This window comes from Pelodiscus sinensis, chromosome 16 (genome assembly GCF_049634645.1).
Source record: "Pelodiscus sinensis isolate JC-2024 chromosome 16, ASM4963464v1, whole genome shotgun sequence".
NCBI lineage: Eukaryota > Metazoa > Chordata > Testudines > Trionychidae > Pelodiscus > Pelodiscus sinensis.
In genome coordinates this window covers 31,661,238-31,686,175 of record NC_134726.1, presented here as the reverse complement: position 1 = coordinate 31,686,175, position 24,938 = coordinate 31,661,238, and the positions used below count along the sequence as shown (strand labels likewise).

The 24,938-nt window shown below is 47.9% G+C and overlaps 2 protein-coding genes across 5 annotated transcripts in view; one reads left to right on the top strand and one right to left on the bottom strand.

Moving 5' to 3' along the window:
• LOC102458647 (urotensin-2 receptor-like) overlaps positions 1 to 10,709 on the bottom strand; it is a 33,128-nt gene extending 22,419 nt beyond the window's left edge. The window contains exons 1-2 of the transcript XR_012896189.1: positions 10,573 to 10,709; positions 7,986 to 8,095 (exon numbers count right to left, since the gene is read on the bottom strand). The gene's annotated coding sequence lies outside the window, so the exon portion shown is untranslated. The remainder of the gene's footprint in view (positions 1 to 7,985; positions 8,096 to 10,572) is intronic.
• Positions 10,655 to 24,938, top strand: part of RNF216 (ring finger protein 216) — a 146,544-nt gene continuing 132,260 nt past the window's right edge. For 2 of the 4 annotated variants that reach the window (XM_075899674.1, XM_075899672.1), the window contains exons 1-2: positions 10,691 to 10,789; positions 17,785 to 17,918. The gene's annotated coding sequence lies outside the window, so the exon portion shown is untranslated. Of the gene's footprint in view, positions 10,790 to 17,784; positions 17,919 to 24,938 lie in introns of all 4 variants that reach the window. The other 2 variants (XM_075899673.1, XM_075899671.1) reach the window with 2 other exon arrangements.

Below are 24,938 nucleotides of genomic sequence, written 5' to 3'. Positions count from 1 at the left end.
TATTATTGTCATCCCACTTCCCTGCTACTCCACCCGTCTGTTTCATCCACCTGTTTCTTCTTCTTGTCAACTGATGAGCTCTTTGGGGCTGGAATCTTGCACAGCACCTGGCGCAGCGGGGCCCTGAGCTTCATCGGGGCCTCTAGCTGCTAGTGTCTTACAAATATTAATTAATAAATGTGCTTTGTGGGTCTTTAAGATCAAAACCACACAACGTGCAGAAGGGACTTGGCTCCCTCAGTAACAGGCGGATGTCAGCTAGCAGGGGTGAGGAAAGATGAAGAATATCCATTTTCCATCCACATAGCCACTGGACCTTAATTTAATTTCATCTGTGTATTTCTTTAATTCTGTCAGTGGTCCTGCAGGGACTGGACTTGATGATTTCTCGAGGTCCCTTCCAGTTCTAGAATTCTATGATTCTTTGTATGATTTTGCTTGTACTCTGCCTGCTGACCTCTCCTAGACCTATCTAGCTGCTATCAGATCAAATGAATTTACTGTACTGTGGTAATGTGACAGCATATGGTGTTAATGGATGAGAGTGTATACTTCATGCCTCTTTCTGTGTAGACATGGTTATCCCACTTGTCTTTATTTCTCTGGCCATAATAATGGGATCCAAATTCCCCTGAACTTTGGGAAAGCTTGGCTTGGCTCCTACAACAAACAAGAAACTTCTGTGCACCAGCTGGGTAGAAAATCTTGAAAGTACCTAACAAGGGAAAGCCAATAGAGTAAGTGGCATGCAAGGAAACACATGGCTTTTCTATTGCTGAGGCTGTAGAGTCCATATTCAGAAATCTGTGTGTGTGTGTGGATAATAGAGATTCTGAACTCTCTCCCCCTAGAACAACCCAAAAAGGAAAGAGTGAGAAGGATTTAGGTCTGCCCTGGGGCATTAGTTTAGGACCCTCTCCAGCTGGAAGAAAGGACTGGTTCCATTGACTGGCCAGTCCAGTACATCTTGGCACAGTGGCTCTGCTGTCAGCGGAAAGAGCAATGGTTGGGAAGAGAGATGGGCAGAACTTTAACCCTAAATCAGACTAGAGAAGGCGCAGAGAAGGACAGACTGCATGTGCCTGCAACAGACAGACCCGTACATCTATTCTTCTCTGACTAAGCTCATCCCTCCCTCCAAACATTCTGGGCTGTGCAACTCCGCTTGTACTTGTGGTGTAATACCTGACAGACAGAAACCACTGCACTGCTGTAGGTTATCCACACCCCTGCTTCTTCATACCCTTATTTATCTATTCAACTCACATCTCTAGCTGTGCATGCTTTCATACCCAGACCCCACACTCATGCATACTAGGGATTTGGAAGCTTAACCAGTTAACCAGTAAGCATCACCAGTTACGGGTGATGCTTACCGGTTGCAGTTAACTGGTGGGGGGGCTGGAGCAGCACCCTACTCACTGCAGGTCGGGGGGTACTCCACCCCTATGGGGCCTGCTGCAGACAAGGACACTCTAGCTTGCCCAACCCACTTTAATTGGTTAACCAGTTAAACATTGTGTTTAACAGGTTAACTAGTTAAATGGGATTTTACATCCCTAATACATATGCACAGACCTGACCCTTTTAGGGAAGAAGCATTAGCATGTGGCTAAAGCAACGGGAGTTAGGGGATCTCGGTTCTGTTCTCATCTGAGCAATTGTCTCCCTGTGTGATCTTTGGCAAGTCATGCAACTTCCCTGGGCGTCAGTTTCCCTGTCTTCAAAATGGGAGCAAAAATATGCACGTGCCTTTTGTGAGGATCAATTTATTAATGTTGGTTGACTTATTTGGCCTTCTGAGGTAACACATGCAATTGAAATAGGAGCACATGCATACCTATAATCAGATCTCTCTGCCTAATATCTAGGCTCATGTAACCATACTCTCGCACGCAGAGCCCCATTGTCACAACAAACACTGACTCCATTCCAGATCCATATGCAGGGGGGTGCAAAAGCACTCCCGTATGTTCCCCCAAATAAGCACGCTCCGGCCAGCTGGGGAAGACAGGAATGGCACACTGCCTGAGCCTCCCTTCTCCATGCGCCGGCCGGCCAGGGGAAGGCTGGAGCTGATTTCCTCACTTACCTGGGGGATAATGGGGAGGGCATTCACACCCTTGTGGTCCACATATCCCCCCCAAAAAAGCATCCGCTCCCAGAAATTCCTGCATATGTGCTTGCATTCCAACCCCCAACCACCATGCACATATGGGTTAAAAGTAATAATGAGAAACCTTCAGGGTGCATCCCCTAAAGAAGATTTGTCCAGCCCTATAAGTCTACAAAAGCAGAGTGCTCTACCCTTGTCACTGTATCTCCATTTAGAGGCTTGTCTTTGGCAGGAAAGCACAGAACATCAGGTAACACAGACATCCAGGCAACTGGGGAACCATGCTCACTGATTTTCTTGATCCTGGAGCCCCACCTAGTGGATACATAGGAATTTAGTGACGAAGGCTAAGCTGCTCTGCTCAGCTGCACCAGACTAACACGGCTACATTTCTACCACTGCTCTGGCATGGCAGGTTGGATGGGCAGTGGAGCAGAAATGAGAGGTAAGTGCTATAAGCCAGTTGACGCAGTGAGTAATTGTGGCTACCCTGTAGCCCTCTGGTGTGATCAGCCCTTACTGCAGCAAAGAGTAACAGCTGGGCCTAGTAGCTCCTGTTAGAGCTAGGCATGGTGTCTTGTGAATGTTTGACCGGCAGCACCCCTGCTATCTCCTGACCACTTCTGCTGCCCTACCAGAACATCTCCACCCTGAACTTCCCCTCCATTGTCCTGGGCTGGTCCCTCACACAGCTGTGCTCATGAACATCATCCCTCACCTGAAACACCTGGCTGGGTTTGAATTGCCTTCAGTCATTTACACAATGACTTGCCCTGAAGGAAAAAACACCCAACTTTTCCTATTGCACTTGTTGCATTTTTAAGAGGAGCGAATTGGTCTCCAACAAGCCTCCGATAATGGAGTGAGCTTTTAACTATACAGGGCTATTGCCCAGACTATTCAGGGTTCAGCTTTTGCTACAGAATTTCCTAGCGAAAGGGTGTGAGGCCTGGTCTATGCTTAAAAGCTGGTTAAAATAGCTCCAGCACTGCTGGATGTGAAAAATCCACCCTCCTGATTGAGGTAGCTTTGCTGACCTAATCGCTGATCTAGATGCAACTGGACTGTGGGAAGAATGTTTCCTTCAACCTAGCTACCGTTGCTCGGGGAGGTGGTGGGTTTCTACAGTAACAGAAAACCCCTTCTGTTGCTGTAGATGCATCTATATGATGGAATTATACAGGCATAGCTGCCACAGTTATACCACTATAGTCCCTGTTGTATAGACATGGCCCAAGTGGGAGGGGATATAGCTCATTGCTGATAATAGAAAAATCTCAGTGTATTTCAGAAAGGTTGATAAATTAGAGGACATGAGAGAAGGTTGCTCAAGGCGTCTTATCTGTGCATTGTCTGGGTGCTGCCGTTTTTGACTGCGTGGCCACCCCTCAAAATAGGTTCCAGCATCACTTGTCAAAGCTGTTAAATTAGCTGACAGACTCATGTCCTTAAAACACCCATGGCTCAGTCACGTGAGGCTATCAAATCGCTTTATGTTGCTTGGCAGACCCGTCCCATCCATAGGATGGTTCGGGGCAGCTGCCCTGGCCCTGCACTTTAAGGAGCCCCTCAGTGACCGTCTCAAACGTCCTACGGATGGGTCTGGTGCAGGACAGCAGCAGTGATCACCCCTCTCCTGCGCTTGCCAGGGCAGCCGGAGCTGCCCAGCAGCCTGCTCTGCCCCACTGCACCACCCTCCTGGCCTGCTGCACTCCACTTCTCAGCAGTTACAGGACGCAGAGAGCCCTGGCCCCAGGGTGCTCAGCTTCTCACTGCTGCAGAGAAGTGAGGCGCAGCGGGCTGGGTGGGGGGCAAAGCTCCCCAGCCACTCTGCCCCTGCTGCTCCCTGGCCTCCAGTAATCCCCTGACTTGGGGGAGGGGAAAGGTGGGGGGGGGGGGGAAGGAAGGGGTGTGGTGGAGGTGAAACGGGCAGGGTTAGGATTGCCAGAGGGTTTCAATAAAAATACCGGACACACTTGACATTACATCACAATCTACATTCTACATTCCATCCCATTCCATGACATCACAATCTACATTCCATCTCATTCCATGACATCACAATTTACATTCCATCTTATTTAGAAAATACCGGACATTTATATTTTCTCAGTTTTTCCCAAACAGACAGCTCAAATACTGGACTGTCCTATTCAAAACTGGACACTTGGCAACCCTAGGCAGGGCTTATAGGAAGGGAGCGGGCAGGTGGAGTGGAGCAGGGGTGGGGCCTGCAGAGTGAGTTGCCCTAGGCTCTGCACCTGGAGTATGTGGGGGGAGGTGCCCTGGGTCCTATACCCCCGCTTGGTACAGCCCTATTACTTGGATATTTAGACACTATCCACTTGAAAATGAAATATACTGTGTGCATTTATTTGTGAAAATTGATTTAGATAAGGAGCTAGCTATTGATAAATGTCTGTCAGGGAGGATCTAGCTCAGTGGTTCCCAAACTTTTTGGCATCATGCCCCCTTTTTGATTTTTGAGAAACCCTCATGCCCACCCCCCATAACAACAAAACTTGTTGAGCAAAAAAAGAAAAGAAAAAAAAAAGGAACTGTCCTTTTGTATGATACCTCCTTTCCCAGTATACCTTGCAAAGACTAATGAATCCTCAATGTCTGTGTTTTGGTAAAAGCCAAAATCACAAAGGAAGCCTGACTCCTGGGCAACTACCTTATCTTTCTTCAGCAAGGCAGTCTTCCATTAACTATTTTTCATTGTTTCATATGTTATCAGGAACCAGCATGGGAATGTAAATCAACCAGCAAAAAGTAGAGATGGGGACGGGGGGGGGGGGAACCAGCACCTCCAGAGCAAAACACTCTGGTTGTCATTGAGCGATGTACTTGTGGCATGTGTACGTGTGTGAGAGATACTACAATTAACAAAAAATAGCAAGAAAACTCTAACCCCAATCTGCCTTCAACCCTCTTCTGTGGTGCATGAATCCACACATGTGAGAAAAGGAGAGAGTGAACTGCAGCATCTGAAAAAAACCCAAATATCTATGCCAGTGAGGGGCAACCTACGGCCTGTGGGCCACAGGTGGCCCATTGAGCTTCAATGTGTGGCCCACAAGACATTTTGTTTACTGTTGCCCATATGCAGGGTTGCCAGATTCTGTTGGCTTCCATCCGTGTATTTTTCTTCCCTACTGATATTAAAGTGACACACACACAAGGTAAGGCCACATGAAGGGAGGTGCGTGCTGACTGCACACAGCAGTGGCTGTGAAAGACGTGTGCCCCCTCTGCATCCAATCAAAGCGCGGCTATGGTTCAATCGGCACAGCCTGCAAATTCTAGGTATGCGAGCACACTGAGCAAAACTCCCCTATCCTGAGAGACCATCTTGATTACAACAATCTTGCGGCCCACTGAGATGGAGGAGGGTCACTCATGAGGCCCACTCCCTAGCCTAGGTTGCCATCGCTGGTCTATACTCTAATTTTTGGCCCTGCAGCCCAACACTCTCTCTCCTTTCCCCCCAGTCCCTGCTGTCAGCAAAAATCAGTGGACCTGGGCCATGCTGAGAAGGGGAGGGCTGTGTGTGTATGTGCCTTTTAGTGCAGTGTAGACATACAGAGTATGTCTAAACTACACCTCTCTGTCAACAGAGAGATGTAGATTAGGCACGTCGAAATTGCTAATGAAGCAGGGATTTAAATATCCCATGCTTCATTAGCATAAACATGGCCGCTACTCTTTTCGACACGGAGCTTTTTCGAAACACTCCCCCCAGGCAGTCCAGATGAGGATCTGTTAAAAAATAAACCCTTTTTCGACAGATCCTGTATTCCTTTGAGATCCTTTGAGGAATATAGGATCTGTCGAAAAAGGGGTTATTTTTCGACAGATCCCCGTCTAGACTGTCAGGGATTTTTTCGAAAAAGTTCCGTGTCGAAAAAAGCAGTGGCCATGTTTATACTAATGAAGTGCGGGCTATTTAAATCCCTGCTTCATTAGCAATTTCGACGTGCTTAATCTACATCTCTCTGTCGACAGAGAGGTGTAATCTAGAGACAGCCCCAGACACACTCTCTCTCTCTCTCACTCTAGCATCTTAACATGTGGCCTTACCACAGGATCTGAGAGTTCTATTCCCCGTGGTGGACTATGAGTGTGACACCCATTGGAAAAAGGGGTGAGTAGAAAAGCATTGCCTGAAAACTTCATCTGGGAAGAGGTCTAAGTGAGATGCCATTGGAATGACTCTGTTCTGGCCACTGATTTAAGGGATGGCTCTGTTTTGTCATGCTCCTGCTGACATTCCAGCCAAAGCAGTGATGAGCAGTGGGTTTTGTGTTCATTTCTACGAGACAAAGGAACTTTGCAAACTGTTCTAGAGTGTCCTAATGTTGATCCATTCCTCCTTTAGGCCAGCGCAGTCAGCAAGGGACTGGATTTGTGCCTCTGGAAATGTGCGTTAACACAGCAATAGCCCAGTTGGGAGAGAGCCCCTCATCTTCCCCACTCCAAGCAAAGCATTTGATTGTGGAAATTAGCTCAACTTCCTGCCTAAAAAGTCAGGCAAAAGAAACTCTGCCACAGCCCAGTGAAATGATGTGATCAATGTTGCATGCTGTGCATTGGCTGGATGGCTAATTGCTAACAAGTAGCCATGGGGAAGGGGAAAGCAAGGGGATTGGACACATGGGGGCATATTCAGCTGTCAATCTCCATGAGGAAATCTCATTAGCAATAGTCAGAATCCCCCAAGAAGAAAAATTGGACTCCCAGTTGTGGCAGTTTCTAGTTGCAGTAGGACCAGCCTCGTTTCAGTGCAGTGGAGGTGGGGGCAGGATTTTTCAGAGTAATCCAGCGTGGTGCCCAGCCAGTGCATTGTGCAGATCAGCTGAGCAGGGTTTCCTGGACATTGCTGTGCTGGGAGCAATGGAACGCTTGGTGAATCTATCGCTACATGGAACCTTCCGCCAGTGCGCTCTTCAGAGGACAGGGTTGAGGACCTGCAGGGCTGTTGGGCAGCTCTACAAGCTGTGTTGCCCGGGCCTCCGACAGACTTGTCATGCCCTGGGGCAAGGTCGGGGGAGAAGGGGCAGTGCCACGCTCCGAGAAGGGGCCAGGTCTCAGGTGGAAGGGGTGGGGCTTCACCGTCCTCCTTCAGGCTGCCCTCAGAGCTGCCAAGAACATGCCGTGTGGCACTCCAGTGGTGATTTAAAAAGCCCAGGGCTCTGGCCATCACCACTCCTGTGGCAGCAGTGGTGGTGGCTGGGAACCTGGGCCCTTTTGAATCTCTGCTCCCCAAGGCAACTGCCCGCTTTGCCCTACAGTTTTGTGTCCTACAGCAAAAGTGTTTGCGCCTTCAGTTCTGTAGCCTTAGGATTTTGAAATAGGGTTACCAGGACTTACTGATCAGTAATAACGCTCAGAGAATTTCCATCCAAGTATCAAAGAAAGAGTTCTTCAATCCTCAGTACAATCGCCATGTTTCTTTCCATGGTTTGACAGCAGATAGGGTTCCCCTTGGCAGGCATGGATAAGCCAGTGGTCCACTGGACCCATTGTTAATGGCATGGGATATAAATTCAAGCAGGTTTCCTGATGATTTTTGCAGTGTTACATATAGTGTGTACGGCTGATCTACTCTGTCACTTTAATTTTGCATAAGCCCAGCCTCGATAATGGCTTACAATTTCCATACTCTAAAATCTTTTGGTATTTATTTATTTGGTGATAGTTTATTCCTTTCATCCAGATGAACATAGTGTGGCCAACTACCAGATTTACAGCTGCATCTAAATCAATCAGAAACTTCAGACTTGTGCCTGTCACAGTTAGTTTTAGCAGTCATGTGAACATGTTATAGCCTATCCGGTTTTCCAACCAATTTATTTGCAGCACTCACCTGAAGCCTTGTTCTTGTCGTTAATGTAGAACTGGCGCTGTGTTCCTACCATTTGTTTGTACTGCATCTTGTCCAATGGGGCCTTGCTCCCTGATTGCAGACCATGGATGCTGTGGGAATACAAATAATAAATTCCAGCCTGACATTTTATACATGTAAATGTTTCCCCCTCTTTTCATCTGATGTATCTTTAGCACTCTTTGAGTCAGTCTCTACTTGGTGAACCTTTGGAAACTGCAGTTTCTGTTGCATTGCACCTTGTATGAAATTCTGATTTGAAGCTTTGTCATTGGCTCCTTGCCTCAACATATTGACTTGACTTTCACAAGTTTTCTTTCTTTCTTTCATCCATCCATCCAGGCCACAGTGCTCAATTGTATTTACACCAAGGCTGTGTCTAGACTGGCCAGTTTTTCCGGAAAATCAGCCGCTTTTCCGGAAAAACTTGCCAGCTGTCTACACTGGCCACTTGAATTTCCGGAAAAGCACTGACTTCCTACTGTAAGAAATCAGTGCTTTTTGCGGAAATACTATGCTGCTCCCGTTCGGGCAAAAGTCCCTTTTGCGCAAAACTTTTGCGCAAAAGGGCCAGTGTAGACAGCTCAGATTTGTTTTGCGCAAAAAAGCCCCGATCGCGAAAATGGCGATCGGGGCTTTTTTGCGCAAAAAGTGCTTTTGCGGAAAAGCGTCCGTGCCAATCTAGACGCTCTTTTCCGCAAATGCTTTTAATGGAAAACTTCTCCGTTAAAAGCATTTCCGAAAAATCATGCCAGTCTAGACGTAGCCCAAGTCTTTTCTGAATCCAGAATAGTGGATTATGTTGCTTTAAGCAACTGTATTTACTTTTACTGACAGGTGAAACCAAATCTGGGACCTCTGGAATTTAGCACATGAGCCAGCTGGCATTCAGCTAAGGCTGTAAAGCACACTCATTTTCTCTCTCTCTCTCTCTCTCTGTCTCTGTCTCTGTAAGTGGTCTAAATGCCACTCCATGGGACAGTGAAGCACACCCAGTAGGTGAGTTACAACTACACATTTAAGCTCTGGAACAGAGTTATCCAGAGGTGAAAAACTTGCTCTTCTGAGGAAGTGGGTTTTGCCCAGGAAAGCTCATGAACAAGGAATCCTTACTTGATCCATTTGTGGTTCTGTTACATTCCAGGAGCCTGATTCTTTACTGCTTTGCACCTTGTATGGTCATGCAGATAGCAGGGTTTATTTCTTCCATACAGGTAAACGAGGGAAAACATTCTCTGTTCTTTTCATCTTAATTGAATCAGTTATATATATATTGGATTGAATATTAGTCATTTAGATACTATGGGTATGTGAGCTATAAAACTAGCTAAACAACTAGAAAGCTAATTCAGAATCACCTTGAGCCTGTAGAGTCAAAAGTTACCTAATAATTAAGGTTGCTTTTTTACTGTATTGTAGCAATGCCATTTGCTATTAACTTCTGTGATTAACATGTAATAATGTCTACTTTTATATAACACTTTCAGTAGATCACAAAGCTTTTTATAGTACTCAATATAATTGGTCACCTTTTATAGATAACAACTGTAGCACTGACAGGTGGAGTAGCTTGCTTAAGCTTGCCCTGGGAAGGCAATAGGACGGGACTGTAGGGAGCACAGCAGAGCCCAGAAGAGGGGGGCGGAGCTGAACTCTATTATTTTACTAGTGGATTGACCTTGTAGAAACTGACTGCTCTTTTTTTAATTTCAGTTTTATTTTCTTTGATTTTGTTACCTGACACCATCTTCAATTGTTTTAAAGCTACTGTAATTTTTCCCTATATGGTACTCTTCCAGTAAGCATGCAGTTAGATAGAAGTTTGTATTGTTTTCATGGGAGCTGATAGGATCACTTCTAGCCAGTCCAGTGTCTCAAGGGGATTAGCCCCTAATGTGATTACCACCAGTGTATGTGGTTGAAACAAAGGACTGGCGCGCACACACACAGCTGTAACCCATATTCAACTAGGAACTGAACCTCTGCTCTGTGGGGAGGAAGCTCACCCTTGTGCAAAGGGCTAGCAAGGGACCCCCTTGGGGCTGAAGTGATCATGGGCGACAGTCAGGGGTGGAAGCAGCCCGTTGCTGGATTCCTCCCACTGACCATTACTGTAGGTCAGGCAGTGGCCACCCTCCCCCCCTTGTATCTCAGGTGGATATAGCTGGGCCCTGCACTCGCCCTGTTCTGAGGGGGGCAGTTTATGGTACATCTGCAGGCCATTCAATGGCCCATGTTGGTCTCTTCACCATGTGGCCTCAGCACCAGATTGACCCTGGTGACAGGGGAGAAGTTCAGGGGAGGGGGTACCCCCTTTACAAATTACAATTTTGATGGGGCGCAGAAGGGCGGTGCAATGCTACCACCTATGCCTGGCCAGCCCAAAGCCCTGAGGCTGCCTGCCCTGCACCCTCTGGTCCTTATTACTAGTGCTCTAATCTCCCTCCCTCCATGGACCTGCCCCATCCCCGCAGAAGCTCCGCCTCTCCTCCCCCTCCCCCGCAGAAGCTCCACCCCCTTCCCCTCCCGGCAGCGGCTCCACCCCGCGCCGGAGCAGGCGGGTTCTCACCCGCGGAGCAGTAGGGGGCGCGGGAGGACCAGCCCGAGTCGTCTCTATGGTGCGCAACTGGCGACGGGCCCCTCCTGAGCGCCCTTCGCCGCTGCCCTTCCTCTCTATGGTCGGAGGGGCGGTCACGTGGCGCGGCGCGGCGCGGGCCGGAAGGAGCCTGCCTGGCCGCGGCGGCCAAATGAAGCGGGGGCCGGAGATGGCGGAGCGGCCCGGGCTGGTGAGTACCCCTCCCCCCCCCGGGCAGAGCCGCGCCCCCTAGGGCGTCCAGCCCCTCCCCCCGCGGAACCCCCGCCCCAGCCGTGGGGAGGGCGCCGGGGCTGGGCCCCAAGGGGGCGAGGCGGGGAACCCGGACTCCTGGGGTCGGTGCCCGGCCCTGCACCTGGCTCGCCCTGTGACCTTGGGCACGTCACAGCCCCGCCCCCCTCGCGCCCCTCCGGGCAGGGGCCGGGGGGCGTCGCCGTGGGGATGGGTCCTCTGGCCCGGGCGTCCCCGAAGCCGGCGCGTGGGGTGGGGGGAGGTGCTGCCTGTATAGCGCGCCTGTAACAGACGTGCCCCCCCCCCAGGGGCAGGACCTGCCCTTTCGCCTCAGAGCCCCGCGCTGTTCTGGCTGAGCCCCGGTTTGCTTCGGCGCAGCTGGTGAGCGCGGGCCGCCTGCCCCCCGTCGGGCCGCCTGCCCCGAGCTCCCAGCCCCCGTGTGTCGTTGTGTCCAGCCTCGCTCGGGCTAGGCCCTGCGGGCGTGTTGACTTGGAGAGCCGCTAGAACAGCCCCACGCCGGAGTCGGGTCCGGCCCAGCCCACAGAAGTACATGAAGTTCTGTCCTCCCCTTCTCGCCCCGCTTCCTGGGGGGGAAGGCAGGCTTCGGGCAGAGTAGGAAGCTTGAGGGATGAAAGGAGCTTCTACTGTGGAAAACACAACCTGGCTGCTCACCGAGGTTCTCATTTAAAGGGGACATGGGTTCAGATGCTAGCTCCATGCGTTGTGGAAGCGATGTGCCGGTGTGGTAAGAGCTCTGCCACTGTGGTAATCGATGATACAACGGTGAAAATGGTTGGTTTTGGCCTGTGCCTGTGGTTCTCAAACTTCATTCCACTGTGAAGCTCTTCTGACCACAGAAATCACTACATGGCTGTGTGTGTGTGTGGCTGAAGCCTAAGTCTCATCCTCACACCCTGCCTCTGTGGGATGAGGAGGAGCCTGAGCCCAACCCCCTGGGGTGGGGCAGGGGGGCAAGGGCAAAGCCCTAGTGCTTCAACCCCAGGTAGGGAGCCGTAACCTGACTGCTGTCACTCTGGGTTCCAGTTTTGGCCCCAGCGAGTCTAAGCCAGTCTTTGCAGCTCCATTAAAACAGGGTCTCAGCCCAGTTTGAGAAGCACTGTCCTATGTGAAGTTTTCTGCAGTTGCTGCCATTGGAGCTACACCTCTTGTAGACAGACTTTTGTTGGCACGGTCCAGGTTTAAAACAAAACAGTCATCTCAAGATAACATGAAGCTTTGTATTTTAAAGTCAGACCCTTCTTCAGTTAAAAGCAGTGAAAATTGGAAGTAGACTTGTATCTTATTTCCAGTGTCAATGGGGGAGAAAAAAAATTCAAAAACTGCATCTATAGTATGATATATCCAATCTAATATAGAGTATAAGCTTTTCAGGTTCAAACCTCTTATGTTGGTATTGCACTGAAGACACTGTGGGTGTTCCTGGAAAGTAGTAATATAGGTCTGCCAGCTTTACTACTGTGAGCCATCTTTCTTAAGAGTTCCATGGCAGATTTTACAAAAATGCTAATGAGAATTGGGCACTTATGTCATTTGTGCCTTTTAAAAATTTCCACCTTAATCACGGTCACGTCACTTGTATCTAGTAAATGTCTGAAAGGTTGTATGTGCTTAGATTAACTATAGACTAGCTTCAGTTTTTTTAAAAAAATCTTAAAATAGGCCTACTTAAAAAATACCTACAGTACAAAAAATAAACAGTCCATTTCCTCTTTTTCTCTGTCAAAACTGGGTGAAATTTCAACTTCTTTTTAAACTAAATGTTGTCTTACTCCTCCATCCGATAGCTTTTGGTGGTGTTTACATAAAATGAGAAGTATGCTCCAGCCACGCTCACATTCTTTATTAGAAGAAAGTGTGGAATACTTCAGGGCTACAACTTAATTTATTGGTGTCTTTCACCAGGACTCTCTTCAGTAGGTGGTGGTGATATTTCTGAATGTTTCCACTCTGATCCAAATAGCTGTGATAGTTAGCTTTTTACTCGAAAGAAACTGAATCTTCTTGCTAAAATCAAGCAATTTTGAATCTGTTTTTGTCTCTCTTCACACTTTCCCATCCTAGAATCTTGGTTCTTTAAGTGTCCTCTGTTCCAGTGGTTCCTACCCTTCCTCAGACACTGTAGCAAGTAGCAGCTTGACAGTCATAGCTCTCCGGGAGAAGATGGACTTCAGTGAATAGAGATCAATATGCTCTACCTTATGCCCATGCCTAGAAGTCTCTCTCTTGTCCCTCAATGCTGGTGGAGGAACTGGAGTCTAAATGTTTTCTTCCTTTAGTCCCCTGGAATCTTCAATAGCTGTGTGGGAACAGAATGGATATCCGCTACTCCACTGACACAAATCTTTAGCTGTTCCTCCTAGACAGTTGTATAGTGCCATATGGAGGGGGAGGGGTACTAGCTGTAGGGCATTGGTCACCAACCAGTAGATCGGAATCTACTGGTAGATCTTGGAGCCTTTGACAGGTGATCCTGACAGGTTTGGCCAGGAAGCTATCAAGTGCTAGCTCTTCATCTGCCCCTCTCAGCACTGCCCTGCTACTCCTGCCCTCTGCCTTGGAGCTGCCCCTCAGCCCTGGGAGCCTCTTGCTTGCTGTGCAGGACATGGGAAGAAGGGTTTGTGTGTGCTCATGTCAGGGTGCCCCTCCTCCCACCCTGTACCCCAGCTCCACAGAGTTGGGGGCCAGGGATGGAGAGAGTTTGCTGGCTGCTTTTGGGAGTGGTGCAGGGCCAGAGTAGGGGTAAGCCTGCCTTAGTCCCCTGCACCACCATCCAGAAGCCAATTGTGGTAAGCAGTGTCCAGCTGAAGCCTGCCTTCTGAACCCTGACCCCACTCCTGAACCTCTCCTGTACCTCAAACTCCTGCCCTAGTCCCCTTGCACTCATACTTTCTCCCAGAGCCTGCACCCTGAGCCCCTTCCTACACCTCAACTCCATGCCCCAGGCTCTGCCCAGAACCCCCCCACACTTCACATCCTTTAGCCCAAGATCAGAGTCCGCATCCCCCTCCTCTGCATTCTAGCCCTCTACCCCCAGCCTGATAAAAGTGAGTGAGGATGGAGTGAGCAGGGACAGGGCCTCTGAGAAGGGGTGGAAAGGAGATGGGGCAAGGGTGTTTGGGTTTGGGGTACATCCTGAATTGCACATAAATTCAAAGTCAGATCGTACTTATAAAGGTTGCAGACCACTGCTGTAGGGTATGATCTTTATTCTGGGCAGAAGCAAAACTGCAGAGCCAGCTTGATTGTATTACAGTATTTTCTCCATTGTGTCATTGATTTTGTGACTTTAACAGATCTCCATGACTACTTTGGCAGTGGCTTCAGCTCTGCACATGCCAGGGTTCAGGCTGTCAGCTCTACACATGGCAGGGCTCAGGCTTCTGTGATGTATTGTTTGTTGCAAGCATCCTATCCATGATTCTTATTAAAAACACCCCTGACAAGATCTTAGCCATAATGATGACTAGATATTGACAAGCAGTCCTGCTCAATAAGCAACCATTACAAACACGTGACAAAAGATTCTGACCCTTTTGAGTGGAACAGTTGTAATGGCATGATTCAGTCCATATTGTGTAGTAGATGGTTAAGCATGAAGCTTACTGGTATGTTTACCAGTTATCCAAGCCTTGCCAATTAACTCTGGTGGCAGCCAGCTGCACTGAGCTTCGGCATCCTCTGCCACGGTGGGCCAGGTGGTAGGACCCATGGGCTGTCCTGGGACAGATGTTTAAATGGTTAACCAGTTAAGTGATATCATTTAGCCCGGGGTGGGGAACCTTTTTTGAGTCAGGGGCTGCTGACCCACGGGAAAATCAGTCAGGGGATGCACACAATTGAGAAGCAAAGTGAAAAGCCCCTGAAGGAGGAGACTCCCCACATTCCTCTTGCGCATCAGGGCTTGTGGGGCCTGAGCTAGTAGATTTCTTGTGCTCCAGCCCTGCAGGTGGGATGCTGGAGTGCCAACACAGGCTCCCCAATGCTGAGCCTTGGGGGCTGGATCCATGCAAACCGGGGGCTGTATCTATGTGCCCCTCCCCCCTTGAGGTTCCCCACCCCTGATTTAGCCCATTAACTGCTTTAACATACCTTCTGTGTAGAGATACTGCCCTCTATTGTTGATGCAAAGCATTAAAGTCTTTTTTTGTGAATGGTATATGATTTTTGGCCAAGTTGATCACTGTTACATAGCTAAAAAAATGAGTGCAAGTGCGTGCTTTTAAAGGTGTGTGCAGTGAGGAAGGGTGAGATGCATTATAGCTTACAACAGAGCCACTATTACTTTATTTTTAGCATCTTGGGGTTGTGATCCATGACTAGGGTTCCTTTGTGCTAAGTGCTGTAGAAACACAGAACACAGCCTATGGCTTGCTTTCCATCTTAGGCTTACATTTCAGAAATTCTTGTGGTGCTGTAAATTCTTTGGCAGGCTGAACTATGTCTTGTTTGGAAATGAGGTGGCTCTGCTAGTACAGTATCTGACAGACATGGCTGATAGTTGCACGTTTAGTATGGTCTTGCAATTGGACATATACTGTACACTTTAGTCTCTAGGTGGCAAAAGTAAATGACTCTCATTAGGGTTAAAATAAGTGTGATATTAAAGGATGAGTTGGAGAAACAACAGAAAGGAGACAGGAAGTGTTGCAAAGTGACCAGTAGCTGCTTAGTAAGAAGAAACAGTACAGACACCAAAGCAGCTGGGAAGTGAGGCCCTGTGGGTGTTTTCAGAGTCTGCTGAAAGAAACTCCCGTTCATCAGTTTGAAAATGAACGTTTTGAGTAGCTTTCAGTGTAATAGCGCACACGAAAACCCATACAGTAATGGGTGTAAATACTAGCAGTAGGACACATTCATCCCAGCGTTCTTAGAACTGTGCAAATATTTCTCCAGTCAGAAACGAGGTGCATGTGGACTCAATCTGGAAACCCTTTTAAGTTTTGACTTACATGATTTCAGGACAAATCCACTTTTCTGACATATCATGTAAGACTTTCTTCTCTAAGCAACTAGCAAAGATTGGCATTCATTGAACTAATGGACTTTTCATTTTGTCGGAGGAGGAGGGAGGGGGGTTATGTATTCCGAAATTACTACAAGTAACTTTAATTACTGTAAATGGGATTTCTAGAGTGTTGTAGATACCTTGTTTACAGCAAGAACATGGGCAGTAGAAGCCATGGACTATACTGCTTATTTGGGAAGCTATTTATCTATTCGCCTTAGGGATGTTAAAATGCGTTTAATTGTGTAACCACTGACGTTTTCAGCAGTTACACGCGGGAGGGACGTGGCGCTCTGAGAGCCAGCTTAAAAGCCTGTTCCCCACTAGGGATGTAAGAAAGTAGTCGACTACCCGATAAGCTGAAGCTTATCGGGTAGTTGAGTTGACTACTTGCATTCCCTCCCACCCCACCTTTATATCAGACACAGCAAAGGGAGGAAGCAGGAGCCAGTACTGGGGTGGGCTGGCTTAAAAGCCAGTTCCCCCCCAACACTATCTCAGCTCCCTTCCTCCCCCCGCTGCTGCCTCCATCAGAGGTAGCAGGGGAGGTTGCTCTGGCAGCAGCCCCTGGCTGCACGGAGTCCCGATGGGAAGTTAGGACCCCACATAAGCTGAGACTGCTTCTCATGAAGCAGCCCCTCTCCATGGGGCTCTCAACTTACCGCTGGGACCCTTTGTGGACAGAGGTTGCTGCCGCAAAGGGACTGCTACTGGCTGGGCAGGTAGCCCTGCTCAGTCCCAGCTTGCGCTGGGACCAAACCCCACTACAGCTCTACAATTTGAGGCAGTAGGAACCAAGTAGCCTGCCCCCCGGCTCCTACTGAATTTTAAATTGCAGAGCCAGAGCTTTGGTTCCCAACCCAGTGTGAGCCAGGTGGGCAGGCAGCCCGGCTTAATCCCTGCTCATGCCGGGTTAGGGACCAAAGTTTGCTGTGGCTCTGCAATTTAAAACGCCATAGCGGCCTGGGGGTGGAGCAGGGCCTGCTTTCCCCTATTGAGTAATCAAGTAGTCAATAGAATATTTATTTTATCAACTGCTCGGTTACTAAAATAACCTAAATGTAACCTATTCCCCATGCTTTCCAGCTCCCACCTTCCCCACATGCTGCTGCCAGTTTTTAAGTTGGCTCCCTGCACGTCCTGGGAGTCTGTGTATAACCATTACCCGTGTACACGATTACATGGTCACATCCCTAATTAGCCCATGTGATCAACCTTTAGTTATGTATTGACATGCTAGTTCTATAGGCTTCAGTGCAGATGTAACTCAGAGAGCCAACTGATGTGAAATACTAACTCATCTGAGAACTACAGTAGAAGGTGAAGCAGTTGGCTGAAACTGCTGAGCATAGAAATATGCAGTTAATATGTTCAGGTCATCCATAACTTGCTATGTTTCTGGGAGTATTATGGTGTAGAGAATATGGAATGCTTTACACTGTTCTAAATTACACATGTGGATCTGAGATTAACTTATTTTCAGTTATTTGAGTTCTTGCATTCATTTTACGGAATTCTGGCTTCCATGATGATTTAATTTGTGATATCTTCAGTGCAGAATTTTCAGACGGATCACTGATCCAGTCCAATACCTAAAAAGGCATGCTGGTCCTGAAAACTGATAGCGATTAGGGATGTTAGATATCAGGTAATTGAATAGTCGAGTAGCCTCAGGACTGGCACAGACTATTATACCCCTCTCCCAGGCTACAACTTAAAGGTGGTTGTGAGAATATGGGGGGTGTCAGAACTGGTACTGCAGCAGTTCAGCTGGGCTGTTCTCTTTTAAGAGTTTTCTAATTGCTCTGCTCTGCTTTGCCAAATGTAAGATGAGCATGGGTTCTTCCTGCCTCTGTCCTCATGAAAATCTGACATTTAATTGTCCGTGATGCTTGTCAGTCACATTAAGGTTTCTTGTTGTTTGATTTCAGGTTATAAATAAAATTGATGAGCCAGAGAAGTAGGCAGCTGCTTGGGCTCTGAAGATCATTGTGATATATGAAGCTTTAAGTTGACATCTGAAGACAGGCACACTCTTATTCACACCAACTTCTCACGTCTGTAGGTAGGCCGAGCAATTGCAATCCAGACCAAATTTTTGTTGAATTCACACTTGTTTTGTTAAACTTTTATTAAGGTTGTAGAGGTTTGACTTGATATTTCTGTGCAGTGTAGCTAAGAAATCTATCCCCTATAGATCACATTTGATTCAAAGAATCAATGGAGTCAAACTTTACAGCAAAGTGGCTTTCAGTAAACAGAGTTTTTCTGCATCACCTGTTACTCGAGGATCTGAAAGTACTTTAAAAACACTACAAAATTCTCATTACTGGGGGGTGACTAATATTGTTCCCACATCACAGTTAGAGACAAGTGAGACAGGGGTTTTGTTTTCTCAAAGGCTTTGAAAAGCCATTGCAGAGCTGGAAATGGAACTTAGCCACTTGGTAATCTTCCTAAGAAGAGCTGAATCGCTTTTGGTGTTGATGTGAGAGAAGATGTTATATAAAGACTAACTCTAAACCAGAATTTGAAAACATGCATTTACCCAGGTTCTGGTACGGAGGTGGGAAAGATATGCCCACTGGTTAAATCCTTCCCACCAAGCTTTTTAATCTGGCCCGCTCAACCATGCAGCAGTGCCACTCAAAGGAGAGAGGGGAGAGCTTTGTGCACTGCCTCTGCCCCCAGCAAAATCTCTCAGCTCCCTTTGGCCAGAAACTGGTAATAAGAACTGAGAGATTTTGCTCGGGGTGGGAGCATTGTGCAAAGCCCTCCTTCCCACAGCGGGGAGAGCCACATGAACAGCCAACCTGGGGCTTCTGGGAGGCAGGGAAGCCTGCTTGAGAGTGCAGTTGGCTGGGAATGGCCAGAGCATGCTTCTGGTACCCCCTCCCACCACCAATGCCCTCTCAGATCCTGCACCCCTCCTATGCCCCTCCCCCAGGCTAGAATCCTCTCCTGCATCCGTGCCCCCTGCCAAACCTTGCACCCCAACCCCCTGCCCTAGGTCACCATCCAAACCCTCTTTACTCTCTTCTCCCCTCCATCCTCCACCCCATGTCACAACTCCTTCTCACACCATGCACCCATTACTGCATCCCTCTTCCAGGTCAGAATCCTCTCCTGCCCATACCCCCTCCTGGACCCTGCCTCCAAGCCTCTGCCCCAGGTCACAACCCTCTCCTTTACCCAAACTCCCTCTCAGACCCCATACCCCTACTCTGAACTCCCTTCTCCACCTAACCTGTGTACCAGACCCTGCACCCTCTCAAGTGTAGAAAAGTGCGGCCGTTGATCACTTTCCGAATTCTTGGCGTGCATCACCACCTCCCTCTCCCCCCTCCCCGCCCCCCGGGGTCAAAAATTATTGCCCACCCCAGTCTAGTACAAACTTCTATGGAGGAAAAGTGGGCTAAGCAGACTATCTGAGTGAAACTGACAAATGTTCACAACTACATGCAGCAGAACTGGGAAGCTGACCAGAGAACAGTCAACCTCCGTCTTCTGTTTCAGAGGGCTTGTGCAATTTTTTGGGAAGAGCGGGGGGGAGGGAGAGCAGCTGTGGCAGAATAACTGAAAGCAATATTTCAGAAAAAGCAATGTTCCCTTCCCTTTTCCCCTTCCACAGAAAACCTGCAGCAGTATCAGATTTTCTGTTCTGCTGCTGCTTTTAAAGAGCAGATAAGGGAAACTGGCAAGATTCAGGAGTTTCTGCTCTGTTGTAGAACATGGTTAAAGGCCTATCTACAGCATACATTGGAATTGTATTGTGGTGGGTCAGGCAAAACTGTGTAGTAACAAGAATCCCTTTGGATCAGTAGGCTTGTAATTTTTAGAACGTAGTCTTAATTTGAAAATATCACCAACAGGGCATTCAGCAGATTATTTTTATTTGTGGCCATGCTCACTGTTCCATACAGTGTACTTATACAGTTAATAGCCTGTTTGATCAAGTATAAATATAAATCTCCTTGCAGGATTTTTTGCACTTTACTAGATTAATACATAATGCATTTGGCATATGCGATGAGGTGAGGTTCAAAAACAGAGGCAAAAGAGAAATAATTTGTCCAAGCTAAATTTGCACAGGCTGCAGCCAAATCTTCTTAGCTTCATCTGTAGTGATCCTTGTATTTGCAGAGCATTTATTTTTTACTAGATGAAACTGCTAGATTCCAACTGGTGGTCTAAATGTCATCTATGGAACTGAAACACAGATGTGCAATGCCCGCCTTCAAAGCGTTTTAGCTGGTCAGCTGATAATTCATTTTGGTTTTATGGGCTTTTTAATAAGTTGTAAAGTACATAAAGCAGAGAGGCCAAGAAAAATGTATTGTAAAATACAGAACGTTTTTGAGACTGGCTGCTAGCTAGTTACCTTTGTCAGTTCTGAGTAATGACATGACATCCTAATTCTTTCATACAGGAGATGTTCTTTCAGATATCTTGACACATCCAAATTTAAAAACCAATCAAATAAAAAAATCCAATCCTAAACTGGCCCCACACTTTTGCAGGACTGAAGTTAGAAAGTTCTCTTTTGCCTTTGTTTTTGATCCCCTTCTCTCTGTGTGTCTCTCATCAAATGTCAAATGCAGGATTTTTGCACTTTGCTAGATAAAAACATATTTCAATGAGATTTATAACTGTACTTTATCAAATTAGCTATTAACTGTAAACATACAGGCTGTGTCTACATTGGCCCCTGTTCCGTAATAGGGATGCTAATGTAGCACTTGGGAATAGGCAAATCCGTGGGGGATTTAAATATCCCCCGCGGGATTTGCATTTTCATGGCTGCCGCATTTTTCCGGCTTGTAGATAAGCCGGAGAAAAGCTCCAGTCTGGATGCGATCCTCCGGAAAATAAGCTCTTTTCCGGAGGATCTCTTATTCCTACTTGAAAGTCCCCCACGGATTTGCCTATTCCCAAGTGCTACATTAGCATCCCTATTACGGAATAGGGGCCAATGTAGACGTAGCCAATCTGTATGGTAGGGAACATACACAGGGTAGGGAAGTGAGCAATTAATGGGTGATGCTTACCATTGGGAACGGCCTATGGCCCACTGTGAGTGGAAAACTGCTTCAGCAGCACTCCTCCACCCCCTTGCTGCTACTTCCTGTCCCCTGTGAAGTTGCCTCCTCCGATCCCATGTGGGCTGGGAGCTGACAGCCCAGCCTAAGGCCAGAAGCAGCCAGGTTGAAGCAGCCACTGTCTTCAGCGCAGCCCCTGCTGCTCCCCATTTCATCAGTTAACCAGTTAAAATTAAATGGAGTTTTACATCCCTTCACGGGAGGGCTGCTGGAATTCTGCCTGCCAGCTGTTCTTTTTGCTTGTGAGAACATGCAGTCATGACTTCTCCTGAGCAGAGATGAACTGAGGGCAGAAAACAGAAGAACCGTTGCACAATAAAACACAACATAGTTGCCAGAAAGAGACCTCACAATCCGTTCTAGTACATATCTAGCACTTGAATTAACACTAATAAATTCAGAATGCTATTCTGGCAAGATTACTCCAACCTGCTTTTTAGGTACAGCACAGCGTTTGTGTGCATTTCTCCAAATATCAATACAGTTTGACCTACAGGGTTATCAGTAGGTCAGTACATAGTTAAAGGCTTGTCTTCACTGCAGAGTTAATGTGAGCTCTTAGTCAAGTGTTGTCTGTTATCAGACTCCCATGTGCACACATACAGCCATCCCACTTGAGCTACCTGGCCCATTCTGAGGTAAAAAGCCAGTGTGCTGCAAGCATTTGGCCTTGTAACCAGCCCATCTTATAGTTTTAATGCAAGCTAAACCTTTCTAGTACTGATAGTCCTTCAGTGCCTTTCCACAATTCCCCCAGGTGCCTAGAAGGAAAAACAAGTTCTCATATAATTCCTTGGAAAAGAATTCGAGCAGCTCACTTACTGCAGTGTGAAAAACTATAGGCTGTACCAGAGATTCCCAACCTTTTTCCCATGGAGGAACCCCTAAAATAATTGTTCATATCCTGAGGAACCACTACCTATGAAAACATTTGCTTGGCCAGAAAAAGTTGACAGCAGGGAGTGCAATTCAATTACTGCTAAATTGTCAAGAAAATTTATTTTTAAAGAGCTGTAAGAAATTTTTATTTATTTATTTATTCCACGATTTCTTGCAGAACCCTGGATGCTGGGGGTTCCGCAGAACTCTGGTTGGGAAAAACTGGGCTATACCCTCGGAAATCCTAGCACCTTATGTGAGCGTGTGGTGCACCAGTGTTGATGTGGTCAAATGGACATGCTTTGTGATGTGGCCACTTGCACCTAGACCAGACTGGTGTTAACTCTGCAATATAGAGAGCTTTAAAGAAAGGAAGGTAGTTCGGTAGCACTGTACCTCAAGATCCCAGTGAATAGCTTGTACCTCAAGATCCCAATGGCCCCAGCCATACACAAACACACATTGATGTGTGCTATGTTAGAGAGAGGGTGATAAATATAGTGACCCAGCAAAGATGGTAAATGTAGTGAAAGGTGAGTGCCTACATGCAACCTATACATTAACCTATTTCTGTCTCACCTCCCTGTATGAGGCCTTTATGTAACCAGGCCTTGGACCATCTAATTCAAAGATGATCTGGAAGATCCAGCCTCCACCCCCGCAATTGGTTGCTCTAGCTAACCACAGTTATATAGAAGTGTAAAGCACCTGTACTTGCTGCCTAGATACGACTGACTTGTGCAATGTAAAGGTAGCATAAAATGGATTATGGAAAAGTAGTTCTGCATCCATGCTAGTAAAAGTGTTTATGAATTCACTATGGCAGATACTAGGGTAGCTAACAACTCCTGCAAAGATTGATCAACTGCAATTTGGTTTGCATGTTTTAGACAAGAGTACTGTATGGGTAATAAGGATGTCATTGACTACACGATTAACCAGTTAACAGTATCAGAGGCAGCCAGGGTGGGAGGAGCAGGAGCTGGTGCTGATGAGGAGCTGGCTTAAAAGCTGGCTCCCCATGGGCACCGAATCTGCCTTCTCTCCCCATCCCCGTGCTGCTGCCTGTGATGGGCAGCAGCACTGTGGGTGAGGGGGATAGGCTGGAGCCAACACACATGGGGAGCTGGCTCTGTAGACTCGTCTGTCGTCCCCCTCCCCCTTGCTGCTTCCTACCGAGGCAGCAGGGGTGGGTGGGTGGGCAGCCAGGAGCTGGTGCTGGGAGAGCCACCTTAAAAGCTGGTTCCCCCCAGCACAAGTCCCTAGTGCCACCTCTCCCCCGACACACACACAGCTACCTTTATCAGAGGCAGCAGTGTGGGGATGGAGAGTAGGGGAGGCTGCTGTGAAGCAGTCTGTCTGTGGTGGGCCAGAGTTCCCCATGGACAGAGGCTGCCCCACATCCCACAGAGTAGAGTCTGTCCGCAGCGAGCCTGGGCCCACCGTGGACAGGCTGCTCCACAGCAGCATCCCCTGTCCGTGGGGAGGAGGGTCTGAGCTCCCCATGGACAGAGGATGCTGCCTTTGTATCAGAGACAGCAGCAGGGGAGTGCCAGGCTGCCTGTCTGCGTGGGGTGCTAATTTTTAGAGCGTCTCCCCTCGTGGACCAGCTCCACCTGCCAGTCCATGCTGCTGCCTCTGAAAAAGAGGCAGCAGAACAGGGTGGCAGGGAGCTCCCTGGGAGTGGGGCTGGGAGGCACTGGTTGCCAGCCCTGCCTCTGGAGACTATCGAATAGTTGTGTAATCGCTAAGATTTCATGTGGTTACATGACTCTTCAATTACGCAATATCTAACGTCCCTAAGGAGTAGTTGACACTCTTCTGGATAACCATATTATCATGCTGCTGATTTTTTTTTAAAAGGGACACTGCCACCTTAAATCATAAGTTTTAAATAAACTTCTCTCCTCTGATTAATAGCATTAAAGTTATTGAATCATTTACAATCCTGTTTACTTTCCTATGTTCCTTCTTCTGTAGGCTGCAAGAAATGTAAGACATGAGCAATTAAGTCATTTTTCGTTGGAAGTCCTTAATACTGGAGTGTTTGGATCTCAAATATTTTAGGTGAGGAACCTCAGGCTGCTTGTCTGAATGCAGCCCTGAGGCTCGCTGCCCCACTGCAGGGCTGGAAGCACAAAATCTACTAGGCTGGGCCCCCTTAGGGCCCTGGTGTGCAAGGGGAATGTGGAGAGTGTCTTTTGTCCTCAGTTGGGGGCTATGTCAATGAGAGGCTTTTTGTTTGTTTGTTTTTCTTTTTTTGTTTCTCACTTGTGTGCCACTGATTTTTCTGTGGGTCAGAAGGATCCCTAACCCTGTTTCAGGGACCATCTTCTTGTTCTCAAAACAGCTTTCACTGGATCCTCTCTTTAAAAATTACTGTACAGATTGACCCCTGAACTTTCTCTTCTCCCCCAAGATAGGCAGGCTAGCTGCTGCAATAAACGATTGTTACTGTGTCACCCCAAATCATACCTTCTACCTCCTTTCAAACTGTACCTGTTGATGAGTAGGGTATGCTCATGGACTCCATCTCTTTGAAAATGAAACTGTTCGTGATCACTCCCAACCTGAGTTGAAAAATCAAAACACAACAAACTCCCCTTCTTTTTGTCCTTAGTGACACTTACTCCTTGGTTAGTGGATTACTAGGGAGCTGTGCCCCCTGCTTGCTATGCTCGTCAACTCCCCTCTCTCTGGGTGTAGGCAGTCCTGGCTCCCCCCAGCCGCCAGAGAGGGCCAAGGCCATGCCAGACCTAGTCTCTCGGCCACTCCCCCCCCCCCCCAGCAGCCTGAGGCTGTGCCAGCCCTGCTTTCCCTCCTTCTCTCTCCTCCCCCACTGCTGGAGAGAGCTGAGACGGAGACCATGGCAGCTCCAGCTCTCCCCTTGGCTGCTGGGGACAGCTTGGTCAGGGCTGCAGCGCGACAGTCCCAGCTCTCCATGTGCACCCTGGGGAGGGCCAGGCTGGGAGTGGGTGGGGCTTAACTCCTGTGGATGCAGAGTGACGTGATGACATCGCTCTGTCATCCCGCAGGAAACTTTTTTATAGAGAGAGATCAATCCATCCATATCTAAATCAGCTCTTTCTACGTATTGCTCAGAGTTC